The 16,921-nt window shown below is 43.6% G+C and overlaps 1 protein-coding gene across 2 annotated transcripts in view; it reads left to right on the top strand.

The window, feature by feature from the left end:
* Positions 1-16,921, top strand: part of NPAS3 (neuronal PAS domain protein 3) — a 1,104,842-nt gene that overhangs the window by 934,235 nt on the left and 153,686 nt on the right. The gene's annotated exons all lie outside the window — the stretch shown is intronic.

The raw sequence follows: 16,921 nt of genomic DNA, 5'->3' as shown, positions 1-16,921 counted from the left end.
TTCTTCTTGCGATAGGCTACACGCCTGCATTTACGTAGCTATTTATGTAGCCTATCGCATGAAAAAATGTCCCAGTTTTTTCACGCAATAGGCTACATAAATAGCTACGTAAATACAGACGCGTAGCCTATCGCAAGAAGAAACAAGGACGCAAATGGCGAAGTGGATGCCATTTGCGTCCGGATCACTCCCACTTTCTCAGCAGCAGCGATACGGATGGCAGTGCTGACCATGGCTTGTGGAATGGAGCTGCCGGTGAGGAGGATTCGGCTCCGCGATGATCCGGCAGGAGGCAGAGGTGAGTGGGAACGTTCCGCCACAGACTCCGGAGAATTTGGCCTCATTGGAGTCCATGGCAAAATTCTCTGCCATCCCTAGTTCAGTTCCAACTGCATATTGATGACACTCCATCCCCCTGGACAACCTCTCCCAGTACTGTGCGAAGAAATACATCTTTTATATGTCCTGAATCACCCACCATTCATCTACATGGGATTCTAGTATTATGAGAGAGGGAGAAAATCCCTATCTACTTTCTTCACACCATGCATTAATTTTTTTGTACATCTCTGTCATGTCTTCCCATGCTCACCTTTTGTCTAAGGCTCTAAGCTAAACAGTTCCAGCTGTTGTAACCTTTCTTTATAGGGGAGTTGGTCCAGCCCCTTGACCATTTTAGTTGTGTCTTTTCTCTGTGCCTTTTTCAGCTCTACTGTATCATCATTGTTTAGGTACACTGACCAGAACTGTACAGAGTGTTCCAAATGTGTTTGCACCATAGATTTGTATAAGGACAGTATGGTATTGGCAGTCAAAACTGAAAAACACTTGGGTAAAAAGAAGGTGACCTAGATGATGAGGGGCCTGGAGACCAAATCCTGTGAGGAAAGGTTGAAGGTGTTGGGTATGTCTAGCTTGGAGATGAGAGAATTAAGAGGCAATATGATAGCCATCTTTAAATATTTGAAGGGCTGTCATATAGATGGTGGATCAAATTTGTTTTCTGTTGCTCCAAAATTATAAAAAAGGGAATTTTGGTTAAACAACAGGAAGAATGTCCTGATGGTATGAACTGTTTGACCATGGAACAGACTGTCTTAGACTTTCTTTGCTAGAGCTTTTAAGCAAAGGCTGGATGGCCACCTATCAGGGATGTTGTAGTAGAGGATTTCCTGCACTGGCGTGGCAGGGGGCTGAACTAGATGCCCTTGAGGTCATTTCCAAGTCTAAGAGGCTTTCTCTAGAATCCTTCTCCCTGCCATTTAGTGCATTTTTTTCCTGCACATGTGCAGTGCCCGATCACAGCCCTGTTTCTCACCTCTCCCCTCAGGCTCATACCCAGGCTGTAGACATCATGGCAGTCTCAGGAAAGGGAGGTCTATGCTCACTTCCTTGTCCCCATGAAGCTCTCAAGTTATGAGGGTTCCAAGTCTTGTGTAATTTGACCAAGTGGAGGGGAGGGCAGGATGGGGATGTGGGAGATGCACATAGATCTCTTGTCCCTCTTAATGGTCTATTGTAATGCCTGTGTGCCCACCAAAGCAGGGGATTCTGAAATAAAGATCTCTTGAGCCTATGGAGTTACTCCATGTCCTGGCAATGTGCTGTGTGGGCACTGTGCCCGCATGGAGGAAGATCGCATTGCTAGTGCTCAGTGTTGCAGAGTTTTGATAGATAGATAGATAGATAGATAGATAGATAGATAGATAGATAGATAGATAGATTGATGGATCACAGAGCACTCAGTCATACAATTCCCCAGTGCACATTTTGAAATGGTGCGGTCCAGGAACGTTTCTCCCAGATGATGAGCTGTTGGCCTGATCCATGAATACATTAGGGTATTGTTGACTTCTTTAAAAACAAAGTTTGCAATGAACAGCAGTATCCTTGTGCTACAGAAGTAGAGCAACTGAATGTACTGACCCTATCTCCTGGTGACTGGTGCGCTCCATCCCTTCATCTATCCTTCATAACCTGTGCCCAAGGTGTCCCAGATATGATGACCATAGAACTTCATCTGCCTTCCAAATGCACAGCTTCCATCAACAACATTTTCAACTCTCTCAGCACATAATTCACAGAGCCATTTTATTATTATTATTATTATTATTATTATTATTATTATTATTATTATTATTATTTCTACTACTACTGTTACCATTACCATTACTATTACTATCACTATTATTTTAAAATGAGAATTAAGGTGTAAAATAAAAGCAGAAAAGTGTATTTCTCTAGTAGGTTTATTTCTCCTAGTAAGAGAGTCACATTGCAACATATGCTAACAGATATTTCCTTTTCCAAATGTCCATTCTGATTGCAGAACGAGACAAGAGTTATGGCAAGACGAGTGTATTTCACACTGCTGAAAGTGGACTGCAGTGATTTGCTGGCAGCAGGGTGATGATTTATAATTGGGATAAGTGTGATATGAAATCAAGCAATGTCTGCTCAGCTTGACAAATTCAAATCCCAGATCTGAAGTCAATTAATCTGAGATTTGATGCTTAATAATTTAATTTAAAACTGTGATAGCAGCAAAAAGTATGTGACTGTAAGCACCATGCAGGCTCGCTGGATCATGTGTCAGTTTCCCATATCTCATTATCTATAACCTGTTTCCAAACAAACATAACGGTGTGGCTGCATTTCAAGGCATTTGGTTCCTATGCTGTTTGAAAGCTCGGAGTTTACACAATTGAAACAAGGGCCAAACTCGTACCTGCGTTCAATAAATAGCTTCCAGTTATTATTAGAGAGTGTGATACATGATAAGAAAAACATCCTTAAACAGGTAAGAGTCTTAGTATTCATGTGGCAACTCGTTTGGCTTATAATTAATAACTCACAGAAGTTGTTGATTCGTTTAGCTTCTTTCTGGTATTTGACTGTCTCACCCCCAGTGCTAGGGATGTACGAAACGACTTACCTGTTTCATTTTGTGACATCTGCGGTGGGGGGGAGGCGCTCCGTCCCCCCCCGAAATCCTCGCCCGCCGGCTCCGCTCTGCAGCAACTCCGCAGACCTGCCAGCCAGGGCCGCCCGCAGCAACATCCAGCCACTGCTGGGCTGCGCAGGGACGCAAAAGGTGGCCACCGTGGCCGCTGCCATTTGCGTCCCTTTTTTTTGCTGTGATAGGCTATGTAAATATTTTTAGCCATTTTTATTCTCTTTTTTGTCGTGATAAGCTACGTAAATATTTACGTAGCCTATCACGGCCTCTGCAAGGACGCAAATGGCGTCCCTGCATTAGCCATGATAGGCTACATAAGTATTTACGTAGCTTATCATGGGAAAAATGGAAAAGCGAATGGTGGCTGCAGATGCGGCCGCCATTCACAAAGCAGCACAAACAGCACCAGGTAGGTGCTCCATTTCACGCGCCTTTCGTGGGGTGGTGGGGCAGGGGGCTTCGTTCCACCACGGATTTCAGGAGGCCTAATGCACTGGCATTCGGCCTCACTGAGATCTGTGGCAGAATTCTCCACCATCCCTACCCCAGTCCCACTTCTCTGGTTGCCGGATGTCATTGCTGCATGGTGCCTAAATTGCTTTTCTTTTGCTCAGATGAAGGACCAGTTTAGGGCCACACTACACATGATGTTAAAACTGTGTCACTTGCGGTTGCATTAATCTTTAAAAACTGAAAATAACGGCTGGAGGGGGTAGGGAAGCTGAACCCTGACAAGACCGAGGTACTTTTGGTGGGAGACAAGAGGAGGCTAGGGGATGTTGACCTGGTGTTGAATGGGGTACGGCTACCCTTGAAAGACCAGGTCCGCAGCCTGGGGGTCATTTTGGACTCCCAGCTGTCCATGGAGGCTCAGGTGTCAGCTGTGAGCCAGACAGCGCTGTATCAACTCCATCTGATACGGCGGCTGCGCCCCTTCCTTCCCAACCATCTGCTCCCATTGGTAGTACATGCCCTGGTCTCCTCTCGTTTAGACTACTGTAATGCGCTCTACTTGGAATTACCCTTGAAGACGGTTCGGAAGCTGCAGCTGGTACAGAACGCGGTGGCTCGCCTGATTAAAGGCAGCCGCCGGTGAGATCACATCACTCCAGTGCTGAAGGAGTTGCACTGGTTACCAGTTGTTTTCCGGGCGAAATTCAAGGTGTTGGTTTTGACCTTTAAAACCCTATATGGTTCCGGCCCAGCCTATCTTAAGGAGCGCCACCAGCAGCACCAGACAGACCGCTTAACAAGATCAGCCTCGGATGGCCTTCTCTCTGTCCCATCAGCCAGGACAGCTAGACTGGTGGGGACGAGGGAGAGGGCCTTTTCTGTGGTGGCCCCCACTCTGTGGAACTCCCTCCCTAGGGAACTCCATCATGCCCCCTCTTTAATGAGCTTCCGTTGTGCATTAAAAACGTGGTTGTTCAGGCAGGCATTTGGGGTGGGTTAGGGTATTTTAGGAAATGTTTTTATTGTAGAATTTTATTGTTTTAAACTGTTTTATTGTATGTTGTACATCGCCCAGAGTGGCTGGGTGACCAGGTTCCTCTACTGAACAACAGGTTCACACTCTGGATGTATGTCTGCACCCAGCATCAATCTTGCAGGGCCAGGTTGCTGCTGTAGCCATGTCTACATTTGCCCAGGGTCAGCTGGTGCACCAGCTGTGGCCTTTCCTGAAAAAGACAGCTCTGATCACAACATCACATACTGTCATGACATCCAGTTTAGATTATTGCAGTGTGCTTTACGAGGGGCTGCTTTTGAAGAATGCTTGGAAACTAGGGATGTCAGAGTAGGGTTGGCGGAGAATTTCTCCCCGAAACTTCGGGGGGCCGAGCGCCAACGTGTTTACGCATATATTTATGCACCCAGCCAGCGGCTCTGCGGAGTTGCCACAGAGCGGAGCCGGCCAGCCCCGGGTTAGGATTTTTGGGGGAGGTGCTCCGCACCTCCCCCCCACCTCGAATCACCCCCTTCGAAAAGGTAAGTGACCTTCGCACATCCCTATTGGAAACTGCAGCTGGTACAGAATTTCATCATGGGTTAGTTGCTCTGATTTTGTTCAATATCCCTTGGTCCTGATATGTTTCCATGCCCTGCTCAAAATGCTGATGATCCCTTTACAACCCGAAATAGCTTGGGCCCAGATAATTTAATGGACTGCTTTCTCCCACATGATCCTGTTCACCCGCTGAGATCCTCTGGGGGAAGTTCTTCTCCATGTCCCACCTCTGTCAGAAGTTGGTGCGAATGTGGGACAGGCCTAAGCTCTGGAGCTCCTTTCCCTGGATGGCCTTTTTGGCTCCCTCTTTCCCAACTTTTCAAAAGACTCTGAAGACAGTTCTTTTTAAATGAGTTTAGTGTTTAATTGGTCTGCATTTTCATTCTTATGGTCTTAAGAATGTCTTATGGATATTTTGTAACTTCAGCTATTGGATTATGTTTTTTACTCTTTTTATTTCGTTATTTCTAATTATGCATCCAACTTTAAACTTGACCTATATTTATCTTGATTTGCAATGATAGACAGGGTTCTGTGAGTCTCAAAGCAGAGTCTTGGCAACCAACCCTCAGCTCCATATTCCCTGTACCACTGATCAGCTGGTTAGAAGAGGGAGCGGCAGGTACATCAAACCGTCTGTCACCTTTGGGTGCCACCAAACCAGTTAGCTGGAAGGTGGAATTTCAGACACATTGACCTAGTTTGCATAATACGACAACTCACCTATGGTGGATTGTCTTGACATCCGAACCTGGCGTTGTTTCCGCAGGGTAGCTTGTTTTTCACGAACGAGCCACCCTTGTTGTGTCATCCGAACTCAGCAGGGTGACTTCATTGTGGGTTGTTACGAGCGGCTAGAGAGGTGCCCAGCAAGAGCAGTGAAAGCATAGCAGCAAAAGCGCTCGTGCCACTGCCATCTTCCCTCCTCCCTTCTCAGCGCCCTCTGCCCCATGCTCCTAACAATAAAGGAAGGACACCGGAGAATGTCCTGAAATTTGTAATCTTTTTTTGGTGTCCTGTGCAACTGTGCACGTGTGCAAGTTTGTGGCTATGAATGTTATATAACTTCTCAGTCTGCTTTACTGCTCTGCCATGAAATGTGCGTATATTTACTAATCCCACTCACAGCTCAGCCTTGAAATGTATGTATATTTATCAATCCTCCCACTTCCCTTCCTTGAAATTGGCACATCTTTACCTTGAAATGTGCGTATCATTGCCAGTCCCCCTCACACCTTGCTCTGTAACCCATGTAACCTAAACACCAGGGTCGGCGGGAGCTGAAAGCAGCTGGCAGCTGCAGGAGAAGGAGCTTTTGGGGTGGGTGTAATTGGTAGTGCCTGAAGCAGCCTTATTTTTTTTTTAAAAGGGGGTGTTCGCTAACAGTGCAAGTGTGAAGTGGAGGATGAAATTGACAAGGACATTCAGAAGAGGGGGATACATCTATGTTGGGCTAAATAGTGGACCGGCTGTCTTGAGCTCTTGTGAACTTGCACAAGACCTCAATTACATAAAAAAAAAAGTTTGTGAATGGGTTACGATGTTCAAAAGGGCTCAGAAAATTAATTCTATTTGGCAATATGATGTGGGGGGGAGGGTGTTCCTTCAATAACTACCAACCCCAGCAAAAACAAGCAGTTCTGCTGTAAAGGTACCTGGGATACAATGCTGGGAGCCAGTGGGAGGCCTGAGGGAGACTGAGGGGAGAAACAAGCCATGGAAAGCTGCAGAGCACCTGATAATCTGTCAGATTAGCAAACCAACCCATGGCGGCTCATTCTCAGGGCAGCTTAGCACGATGTGAGAACTCACCCAGTGAGTCAACTTCAGCAGTCAGTCAAATAATGAAGGAACCAGTTAGTGCTTGTATTACAGGGTGCGGCAGCAAAGGTGGCCTGGTCTCTCTGCCTTTTGTGCTGACCTCCTTAGCTACTGTTTTTTCAAGGCTATGGGGCAGGCATGATTTGGCTAAAATTAAGAGGATTCAGGGATGGGGATTGTGGATTTTGTAAAGCCCCTCCCTGACTGCCCCCCCCCAGTTCAAATGTTGGAACCAGTGATATAGTAATGTCCATTCTAAACTCTTAGGGTCTGCTCTTGCTCTTCAGTCTGAACAACTTATTTCTGTGTGGGTTGAGTACAGTGCTGTCTGCCTCTCCTCTATTTGGGCCTCAATCCCTACAGACTGCTTACCCAAATTTGACCTACTGCTCAAGTTCTTTCTCAGTATTTATTTTGATTGCACTGTTGGCAACCTCCGCCTAGGATCCCTCCACCTCCTCCTTCACAGCTCTGATCCTGCTGTGACTTGGGAATTGGCTTGCCCTCAAACCCGACAGAAGTGCTTCATGAATCCAGAGAACATAAAAGTTCTGTTTAAACAATCAATATTCAGTCAAGCTGTGCCATGACTAAGAAGTTAAAAAGATGGTATTAAAATATCTGTAACTCCAGAGAAGCATATACATTAGTCAACAAATACCAATATAATGCTGTCATCTGCCACGTCATGTTCTCCACTGTTACCTGTTATCTTTTTGTAGAAAGACTAGATGAGATTCATTGTACAGCAATGGATTACGTATGAATTCTTTACATAACGGTATTTCTGTGGATTGATACAATTAAGTAATACTTTTCTAATTTTTGCCCTTTCATTATAGATTTCCTAATTTAATCTTAATTCAGAATCTAGATGCATCTTTGAATTTGTGAATTAAATTGGAAAATACCCATCAACTTTATTGACTTGCAGTGTGATATAGAATTATCCCTCTGTTTTTTGCCTCCCACTACCCACCAATTTTTACATCACTGACTCCAGATCTAGCAATAGATACTGCATATGTTGCTATTGTGAAGTAATCGGCAATGGCAATATTTCTGTATGGGATTAAAAATAGTCCGGCCTGTCGCTCATTTGATTTTTTAAAATCTATCTACTATTAAGTAAATAAATGATTGGCTGCCTTTCAATATGCCATTTCGCTTCGCCTCCTACCATGGGTGTGGAATTAGACTGGACATTCTTCTTGAGGCTCCAGAGTCCATGCAGTGTCACCAGCATGTCTAGTCATTTATTCCACATCAGAAAAAAAATAATTTCCCACTTTTCTCCTCACACTAACAGCTGATTCAGCACCCAGTAACTGATGTAATACAGCCACTGTATGAAAGTGCTTCTAATTCTAACTTTTACCCACTTCTAGCTTAGCCTTCTTCCTGGTATGTACGTTTTGCATATGGGATATAATTTTGATATTAGATACTTCCATACGCATGACCCTTCCCTCAAATGAATTCTGAGCTGGTACAGTCTTGTGGGAGGACTATGCCATGTCATCGCTCTTCCCACCACAGCACCATCTGCCACTCTAAATGGTCAAAGCAATTACAGAATCAGTCACAGTGCTTCATCTCAGCAAATATATGCATCAGCCTCCAATTGTATGTTTTTGCACAAGAAATGGGATCTCCTAGGTCAATATGATGTTAAATGTGTTGTTTGAAACAACATCAGGCCAGGTTTTTTTAAAAAAAACTAAATCTGAGCATGAGGGAGCCTGATCTGGACTGGGACTAGGCACACGGGGAGGGGAGGTTTAACCTTTCTATCCCCCACTGTGATCCTGAACAAAATCGTCCCTTCCCTACACTGCAAATAGTGCTTTGCACCATTGGGAGTTTTTTCCCCAATGCTATTTTCAGCATGGGGTGGATCTTTTTTATCATGGTGGAGGACAGGGAAAATCTCCCCTTTTAATGTACTGTGGTCCCAATCCATGTGTTGTTTTAGGCTTTTTTAACCAGGACATTGCTGCAAGCAACGCATTAACCATCACATGTAGTTATAGAATCACAGAATCATAGAATAGTAGGGTTGGAAGGGGCCTACAAGGCCATCGAGTCCAACCCCCCACTCAATGCAGGAATCCAAGTCAGCGCATCCCTGACAGATGGCTGTCCAGCCTCGTCTTGAATGCCTCCAGTGTGGGAGAGCCCACCACCTCCCTAGGTAATTGGTTCCATTGTCATATCGCTCTAACAGTCAGGAAGTTTTTTCTGATGTTCAGCCGGAATCTGGCTTCCTGTCACTTGAGCCCATTATTCCGTGTCCTGCACTCTGGGATGATCGAGAAGAGATCCTGGCCTTCCTCTCTGTGACAACCTTTCAAGGACTTGAAGAGCGCTATCATATCTCCCCTCAGTCTTCTCTTCTCAAGGCGAAACATGCCCAGTTCTTTCAGTATCTCTTCATAGGGCTTTGTTTCCAGTCCCCTGATATTCTTTGTTGCCCTCCTCTGAACCCTCTCCATCTTGTCTGCATCCTTCTTCAAGTGTGGTGCCCAGAACTGGACACAGTACTCCAGATGAGGCCTAACCAGTGCTGAGTAGAGGGGAACTAGTACTTCCCGGGATTTGGAAGCTATGCTTCTGTTAATGAAGCCCAAAATAGCATTTGCCTTTTTTGCAGCCACATCACATCATCCCTAAGCTACACCAATGTATTTTTTGTATTATGTTGACATGGATCTTGGGGTGCTGGTCAATAGAATAGCATCACCATAGCGTATCTTTCACCAAATCAACCAAAAAGTGATCAAAACAAATGGCTTGGAGAAATAAGGGACCACCTTGAACAACAGAAAAGATAAAAATTACATACCATACAGAGAAGCTTACTTTCTCCGTCATATTCCTTTGTCTACCTTACATTCTCCCACTTGTTTGTACACTACACCCTGATACCTTTTTCACAGATTTATAGAGTTACATCTAATCTCTTAAAAGAGTTACATCCATTTTAACAAATCAAAGTAGTGGATTGTATAAAAAGGAAAGACAACTTAGGGCAAATCCACATCCATTTGCTTGGAAGGATATAAAAGGCATATAAATGCCGTATTAATTAATTCAGAGTGGAATGTTGTTTCACAAAATCCCTAATATGGCGGTGCACTCCATATATCATAGGCTTTGCTTTTAGCTTAGCAACTTGCCTTTGTGCTGTCTGGTACCAATTTGGCAGGAAGTGTAAGAAAGAAAAAGCTGGTTAATCAACCCAATAATCATCAAAGTAAAAGACCATCTAAAAATGGTCTTCAATGTAAGTAAATGAGGGGTTACATTTTAAACCAAACACTCTCCAAGGTTGTATTTTAAGGATATTTCAATTGCAAATATGATCATAAAACAAACAGTTCTAGCAAGCAGTTCTGCTTAGGTTTACATGCTTTAAAAAAAAACCTTCTCACCCAAAGTTCCAGAGTCTGTTTCATTTTACTACTCAGTCATAGCTTCATACTGTATTACTCTTCCACCAACAATTACATTTCATTCATCTGGTATTGTTACAGAGCATAAATCAGGATTCACAAATGATCGGTTCATTCATACCCCTTGGGAGGGAGGGATTACATGTAAATAATCCTGTTAATGGTAAGCATTGCCTCTAAGCGTTTCACACTGCAATAATTTGGTAAACTGAATTTGAGTAATTAAGAAATGAAATGAAACTAATAAAATGCTTATTTTAATATTTCTTGATCATTATTATTTGTTTGGGAATTAGTGAATATTAAAAAGTCACTCTTGCTTTGTGCAGAAATACATCGCAGCACTTCACTAAATTATTTGACAGTGTCTCGCTTTTGTGTTTCACTCAAAATTCCTTCCTTAAAATATTGCAACAGTCAATTTGGTGTGTGCTCGCTCTGGGTTATTAACTCTGTCAGCTGTGAAGCCCACTTGCCTGGCTGGCCTTAGTGCAGAGTTGTATTTATATTGCATTTGCATAGTGATTGGCAACAAATCAAAACCATACCCACTGTGCCCACTCAGTCTTCAAACTACTGCTCCCATAAATGCTTTATAAACTACGTATCTCAGAAACCATCATCTTGCTTATTTATTTGATATTTGACCTTATTTATTTGATAAATGTTATTAAATTATTTATTAAAACATCCATATCCCACTATTTTGCTAAGTCCCGAAAGTTGGCTTATAGTACAGAATTTGAAAGCAATTGATTTAAAAAATATTAACAATATAAAACAGCCCAAGGGAAAGTTTAGAACAGCCAAAAGAAAATGTATAGTAAATAAAATTAATTCAGACCAAAAGCTTTCTTTAAAAGCTGTGTTTTAGATCAGCCTTCCCCAACCTGGCGCCTTCCAAATGTGTTGGAGTGCAACTCCCATAACATGGCCAGTGCCTGGCTGGGAGTTATGGGAATTGCAGTCTGACACGTCTGGAGGGTGACATGTTGGGGAAGTTGTTGAAGATGCTCACCAAATGGTAGCCAAACAGACCTCCCTGGAGAGGGCATTCCACTGTCTAGGCCAACCTTGTCCAACCTGGCCCCTCAAATGTGTTGGGGTATAATTCCCGTCATCACTAACCATCACGGGGAACCTGTGTATGATGTGAGCTGTAGTCCAACACATATAGAGGGCACCAGGTTGAGGAAGGCTTGTCTGGTGCTACAGTCAAAAGGCCCTGCCGTGCTTCTCCACCTGAGTTTCATATGGCAGGGGGAGGGATAGGCCATGTATGATTTATTGAGCTGAGTGCCAGAGCAGACTCATAAGGAGGGAGTCAGTCACTAAGATATCCTGGACCCAGACCATTTGAGTCATCCAGGTTAAGAGCAGCACTTTAAATGGAGTCTAGAAGCAAACAGGTAGCCAGTGCAACTGAAGCAGTAGTGGGCTGATACAATCAAAGTGCCTCTTCCCACACAGTACCCTGGTAGTGTGTCATTTTGAACTAGTTGAAACTTCCCAGCACATTCCAAGGGTAAACCCACACAGAACATATAGCAATAATCACATGTAGCAGTAAAAAGGGCCTGACTGTTCATAGCCAGGTCTTACTCTCTGTTTTGTCTGGATTAACATTCAGTATTTTTGCCTACATCCAGTCTGTCCCTGGCCCTAGACACTGGTTCACAACCAACTCTTTGAGAGCAGATGAACTTGAGAGATAAGAGCTGACTGTCATAAGCATACTGATTACGTTTCAGCCCAATTCTCCAGACAGTCTGGCGGGCCTACCCATTTCATTTAGATGGTTAAAAGGCATGAGAGATAAGACAGAACCCTCTAGCAGCCACAAGGTCAAAGGGGATGGCACACTAATCCTCCTCAGCACCGTCTTCTTGAACCACCCAGCCCTAGACAATCCCAAAGCTTATCATAGCTGATGGAAGCCACTGAGAGATCCAGAAGAATTAACAGGTCATACTCCTCCATTCATGAAGGTGGTTTCAGTCCCAAATTTATATCCCATCATGATATCTATGGTACGAAAGCTTCCTCATGCCCTTTGTTCATTAGGTACAACTAGAATGGGCATGCAGAGAGGTGTTCCTGAGGTCTGCTCCCTGGCTATCAGCACATGATATATGTGGAGAGATGACACAGAGATTAATCCTCCGCCCCACCTCTCATGATGCTAGAATTTAGGGTCCGTCAATGAAACTGATTGCCAGTAGATTCAGGACTGACAAAAGAAAGTAGTACACACAGTTGACAAGGGCTGGTAATGGCCTCCAGCACAGGCGGTAAATTTTAGATTCTCAGTGTAATGGTCTTACTGGAGAGGGTGGGGCAGCTCTGGACTTAATGATCTTACTGGTGGGATCTTTAGTATATTGATTCACCTACTTCAAACAACCCTTTCCCCACCCCTCTTTAGATGATAACGTGTATTACTTCACGGATTTACTAAACGTGCTACATTTGGGTCTCCTTCTGCTAATTCTGCTCAGTGAGCCCCTGGACCTCTTCCTCAAAGTCCTGTCTTGAGTACTTCAGTGGGCTCTAGCTTAGATGGCTTTAAATTCATGGAGGATAAATATATCAACAGATACCAGCCATCATATTTAAGTGGAACCTCCCTGCTCAGAGGCAATATACCTCAGATTACCAGATATTTTAACAAGCCTGAGGGAAAGATTGCCTCCAGCTGCACCCTGCCATGTCACACTTCACTATTTAGCTTCCAGGTTCAGGCTTTAAGCAGCTACTGCATGGTTACTATTAATTTAATTTTATTTGCAGCGGTGTTGAGAAAGATGAAGAAACATGTGTGGTGGTGGTGCAAGAACTTTGGCACTGCAAGCACTTTGGCAAGGAGAAGTCAGATCTATACATACAGCAGAATGAGGTGGTAGAATCCTGAGGTGATAGAATTCTGAGGTGACTTCAGGAGTGTGTGTCACATTTTTTAATATTCCCCCACATAAGAAGGAGGAGAAGATGATGATGACACTGGAGAGGAAGGCTCTGGCCCCAGCCTTCTTCCTGTTATGCTTGCTTCTGCTTACAAGGAGTGCTTTTACATGGGAAGAATTCAGATAATACAGTCTGCACCTGCAATCTGAAGTGGTACAGTCATCAGGACTTTACCACCTGATTTCCACCTTAAGACTCAGAATCCTCTTCTGATGATGCCACTGTATTTTCATCCTGGATTTTTCCCTGTTATTAGGCTTCATTCCCATATGAATAGAAGTTACCAACACAAATTTGAAGTGGGAAATTTGAAGCACTGTTATCCTCCTGAGACCAAAGCTCAGTGGTTGAACACATGTTTTGCATGCAGGAGGTCCCAGGTTCAATCTCTGACATCTCCAGTTAGGTAGATCAAGTAGCAGAGGATGGAAAAGACTTCTGCCTGAGAGCCGCTTCCAGTCAGAGGAGACAAATTTGGCCTAGCTGGACAAACAGTCTGACCTGATACACAGCGGCTTCTTTTGGATGTGAAAGGTAGCATGAGAATGAGGCATGGTATGTTAGCATAGGTTTGAAGTGAAAGAGTGGGCTAATGACTATATTTATTCTTGTTGAAACTGTCAGTTCAACATCACTAGGTGATACTAAATTCAGCATCATGGTGGCATTTTAGTAAGTATTTTATATTCAAAACACTGGAAAACAATTAACAAAGAATATGTTGCATTTACAATTCTATGTTATTTTTAATGCTCAAATCCACACAAGCAAAATCAGGAAAGCTAAGCTAGAGAATAATACTTAGCACAGGGGTAGGCAAGCATTTTGCACCTATGGGCATATTTGGCAATTTGACAAACTGCCCTGGGCACCACCACAAAATGGCTGCCATGGGAGGCAAGGCTAGTCACAAAGGACAAGTAACCTGCCCCAAAGGCCTATAACTGAGTAATAGGAAGAGGTGAGGTCTGAGCCCCAACACACTAAACAACTCTGTTGAACTCACAACTGGTAAGAAAATGTGTTAATCTTTTTTTGAAAAACATGTGGGAGTGTCAGAGGACTTGGAGCACAGGAAAGATGTCTGGGGTGCATTGGTGCCCATGAGGACCACATTGCCTACCCTGACTTAGTAGTTGTATAAAAGTAACAAAGAGTCTTGTGGCACCTTAAAGACTAAGAAATATATTCTGGCATAAGCATTCATGGCCTATCCATGCATATGATGAAGCATCACTTCATCAGATGCATGGAGTATTATAGAGAGTTTCAGGTTTATGTACTGTACATATTGTGGTGTTGGGGGGCGGGGAATTGTAAACAGTGAAGTCAGAAGGAAATTAAATGCAGAAAATACTGATAGTTATTAACAGTGGTCATTCATAGAGCAGTTGTTGCTTATAACACAAACATCCTGGCAATAGGTAAGCCAAGTAACGCATGTTGTGTGATAAACAATCCGTTCTCCTGATTCAAGCCTGTGGTGAAGGAATTAAACCTGTGCATGAATTCTACTGCTCTAATCTCCCTTTGAAGTTTCTTTGCTCTACAATCTAAACTTTAAGGTCAGTAACAGAGTGTCCTGGATTGGCTGAAGTGTTCTGCCACTGGTTTTTGTATACTGCCACTTCTGATGTCAGATTTGTGTCATTTATTTTTTTCTGTAGAGACTGGCCTGTTTCCCCTATGTAGAATGCAGAAGGGCATTGCTGACAGAAGATGGCATGTGTCCATGTATCACATTCGAAGATGAGCAAGTGACTGAACCCCTAATGTCATGGCTGACATATTAGGTCCTGTAATAGTATTTCCAGAATAGATATAGGGATATCTGTACGTCTGTTTGTTGTAGGTCTGTTCCTTGTGTGTATGTTATGTTGTCTACTGTTGCTACTGAGTAGCAGTTTTAGGTGCTAGTAGCAGTTTTAGTAGCAGTTTTAGGCTATCTGTAAGCAAGTGCAGACCTACCACCCAAGGCCTGTGAGAGGAAGGTATCATTGTTTAGAATGGGCTGTAGATCACTGATGATAAGTTTGAGCGGTTTTAGCTGGGAACTGTAGGTGACAACAAGTGGTGTTCTGTTGCTTTCTCTTCTGGGTATCAGTCTGGCCTTGTCAATCTGTTTAATCACTTCATTGTGTGGTTATTGTAATCTGAGAAATACCCGAGTTAGGTTTTTAAGTTGTGTGTCTCTGTCTGACAAATTTGAACAGACACGATTGTGTGGGTCTTGTGGTATGTTCTTGATGGAAGCTGAAATAATTTTGGTTAAGTACAGAATTTGGTGGCTAGATATCCTTTAGCACCTTCAGTGATGATATTTCTGATAGTTTGTAGTCCATTTTTGTGGGGGATGTTGGTGGAAAGGGTCTCAGCATCCATGGTAGCTAGGATGGTGTTTTCTGGGAGATTGTCAATGGATTGTAGTTTCCTCATGAGGTGAGGGGTATTCCATATGAAACTTGGGCTATTGGTGGGATTAGGTCTGAGAATGGAGTCCATATAGTCAGACACCCAACTGTGGGAGTATGAATGCCAGAAACAATGGGGTGTCCAGGGTTGCCTGGTTTGTGTATTTTGGATAGCAGATGGAAGAGGCCTGGTTGAGGCTCCTGAGGTGTGACCATGTAGATTTTGGTTTGCACATCAGCAGGAAAATACTTCATCAGGTTATGTAGTTCCTTCTGGTATTTCTCAGTGGGAGCGCTTCAGATACATTATATTGTTATCATCTTTACAACAACCGTGAAAGGCAGGTCTGTTACACATGGGAGGTTGTGACTGAGTGTTGTTGCTTCCTAGTAAGTTCTGGCAGAGGCATGATTGAAGTGGGGACTTACTGATTTGTAACAGGCTGCAATCCTATGCACACGTACCTGGGAGTAAGCTCCATTGAACAGAGTGGAACCTACTTCTGAGTGAAACATGCATAGAACTATGCTGCCAGTCTCTTTGACCCTATGCCCATCACCACCTCTAATTACTGTCATCATACATGACATGACATTACAGCAGGGGTGCAGAACCGCAGGCCCAGATTCAAATCTGGAGCTGGACCTCCATCCGGATTCCCCAGGAGACCACTCCCCATCCCTCCGGCCCCACCCTGTTCCCCCCAACCACTGATTGTTGGATGGTTTTCCAGCTTTTGTACTGTTTCCCCCCATTCTAAAAGGTTGAAATGTTTCTCCTAAGGCTTAATTGCTGGCAGTAAGGGCTTTAAGATAAAATATGCCAGTATTTTTGATAATTTTGGCCCCACTACTTTTGCCTCGAGCCTCACCCACCACTGAAATGTGACCCCTCCCTGATTGCTTCTCCAAAAAGGAGTTCAGCCTTCAGGCTGAAAGAGGTTTATTACCCCTGCAGTACAGTGATATTACAATGGTTTATGTAAGATGCTATTGATGATAGAGTTGAACAACCCAGACCTAGGTGTGTGTGATGGGACTTTGAAAACACACACAGTAAAGTTTGTAAGGAACAATTGCTTAAGCTTCAATTCTATGAAGCAGCTTAACAATATGGACAAAAATCATGCATTGAATCCCCAAACAAAATCTGTGTCAAAGCACCTTAATTTCAGGTGTGGGATAGTACCAACAGCAAGCAGCCTGGCAATAAATGTGTGAGAGCATTTTGTGACAGTGGTGTTGTTTTCAGTACGGGTACACACGGTATGCAGGATTGCATTCAGGATTTTGTGGCTTGAAG

The sequence above is a fragment of the Heloderma suspectum genome, chromosome 1, assembly GCF_057233095.1.
Source record: "Heloderma suspectum isolate Gila_16-S chromosome 1, 16-S_ref, whole genome shotgun sequence".
NCBI classification, from domain to species: Eukaryota; Metazoa; Chordata; class Lepidosauria; order Squamata; family Helodermatidae; genus Heloderma; species Heloderma suspectum.
Note: the sequence above shows the minus strand (reverse complement) of the source record. Positions and strands in the feature narration are given on the sequence as shown.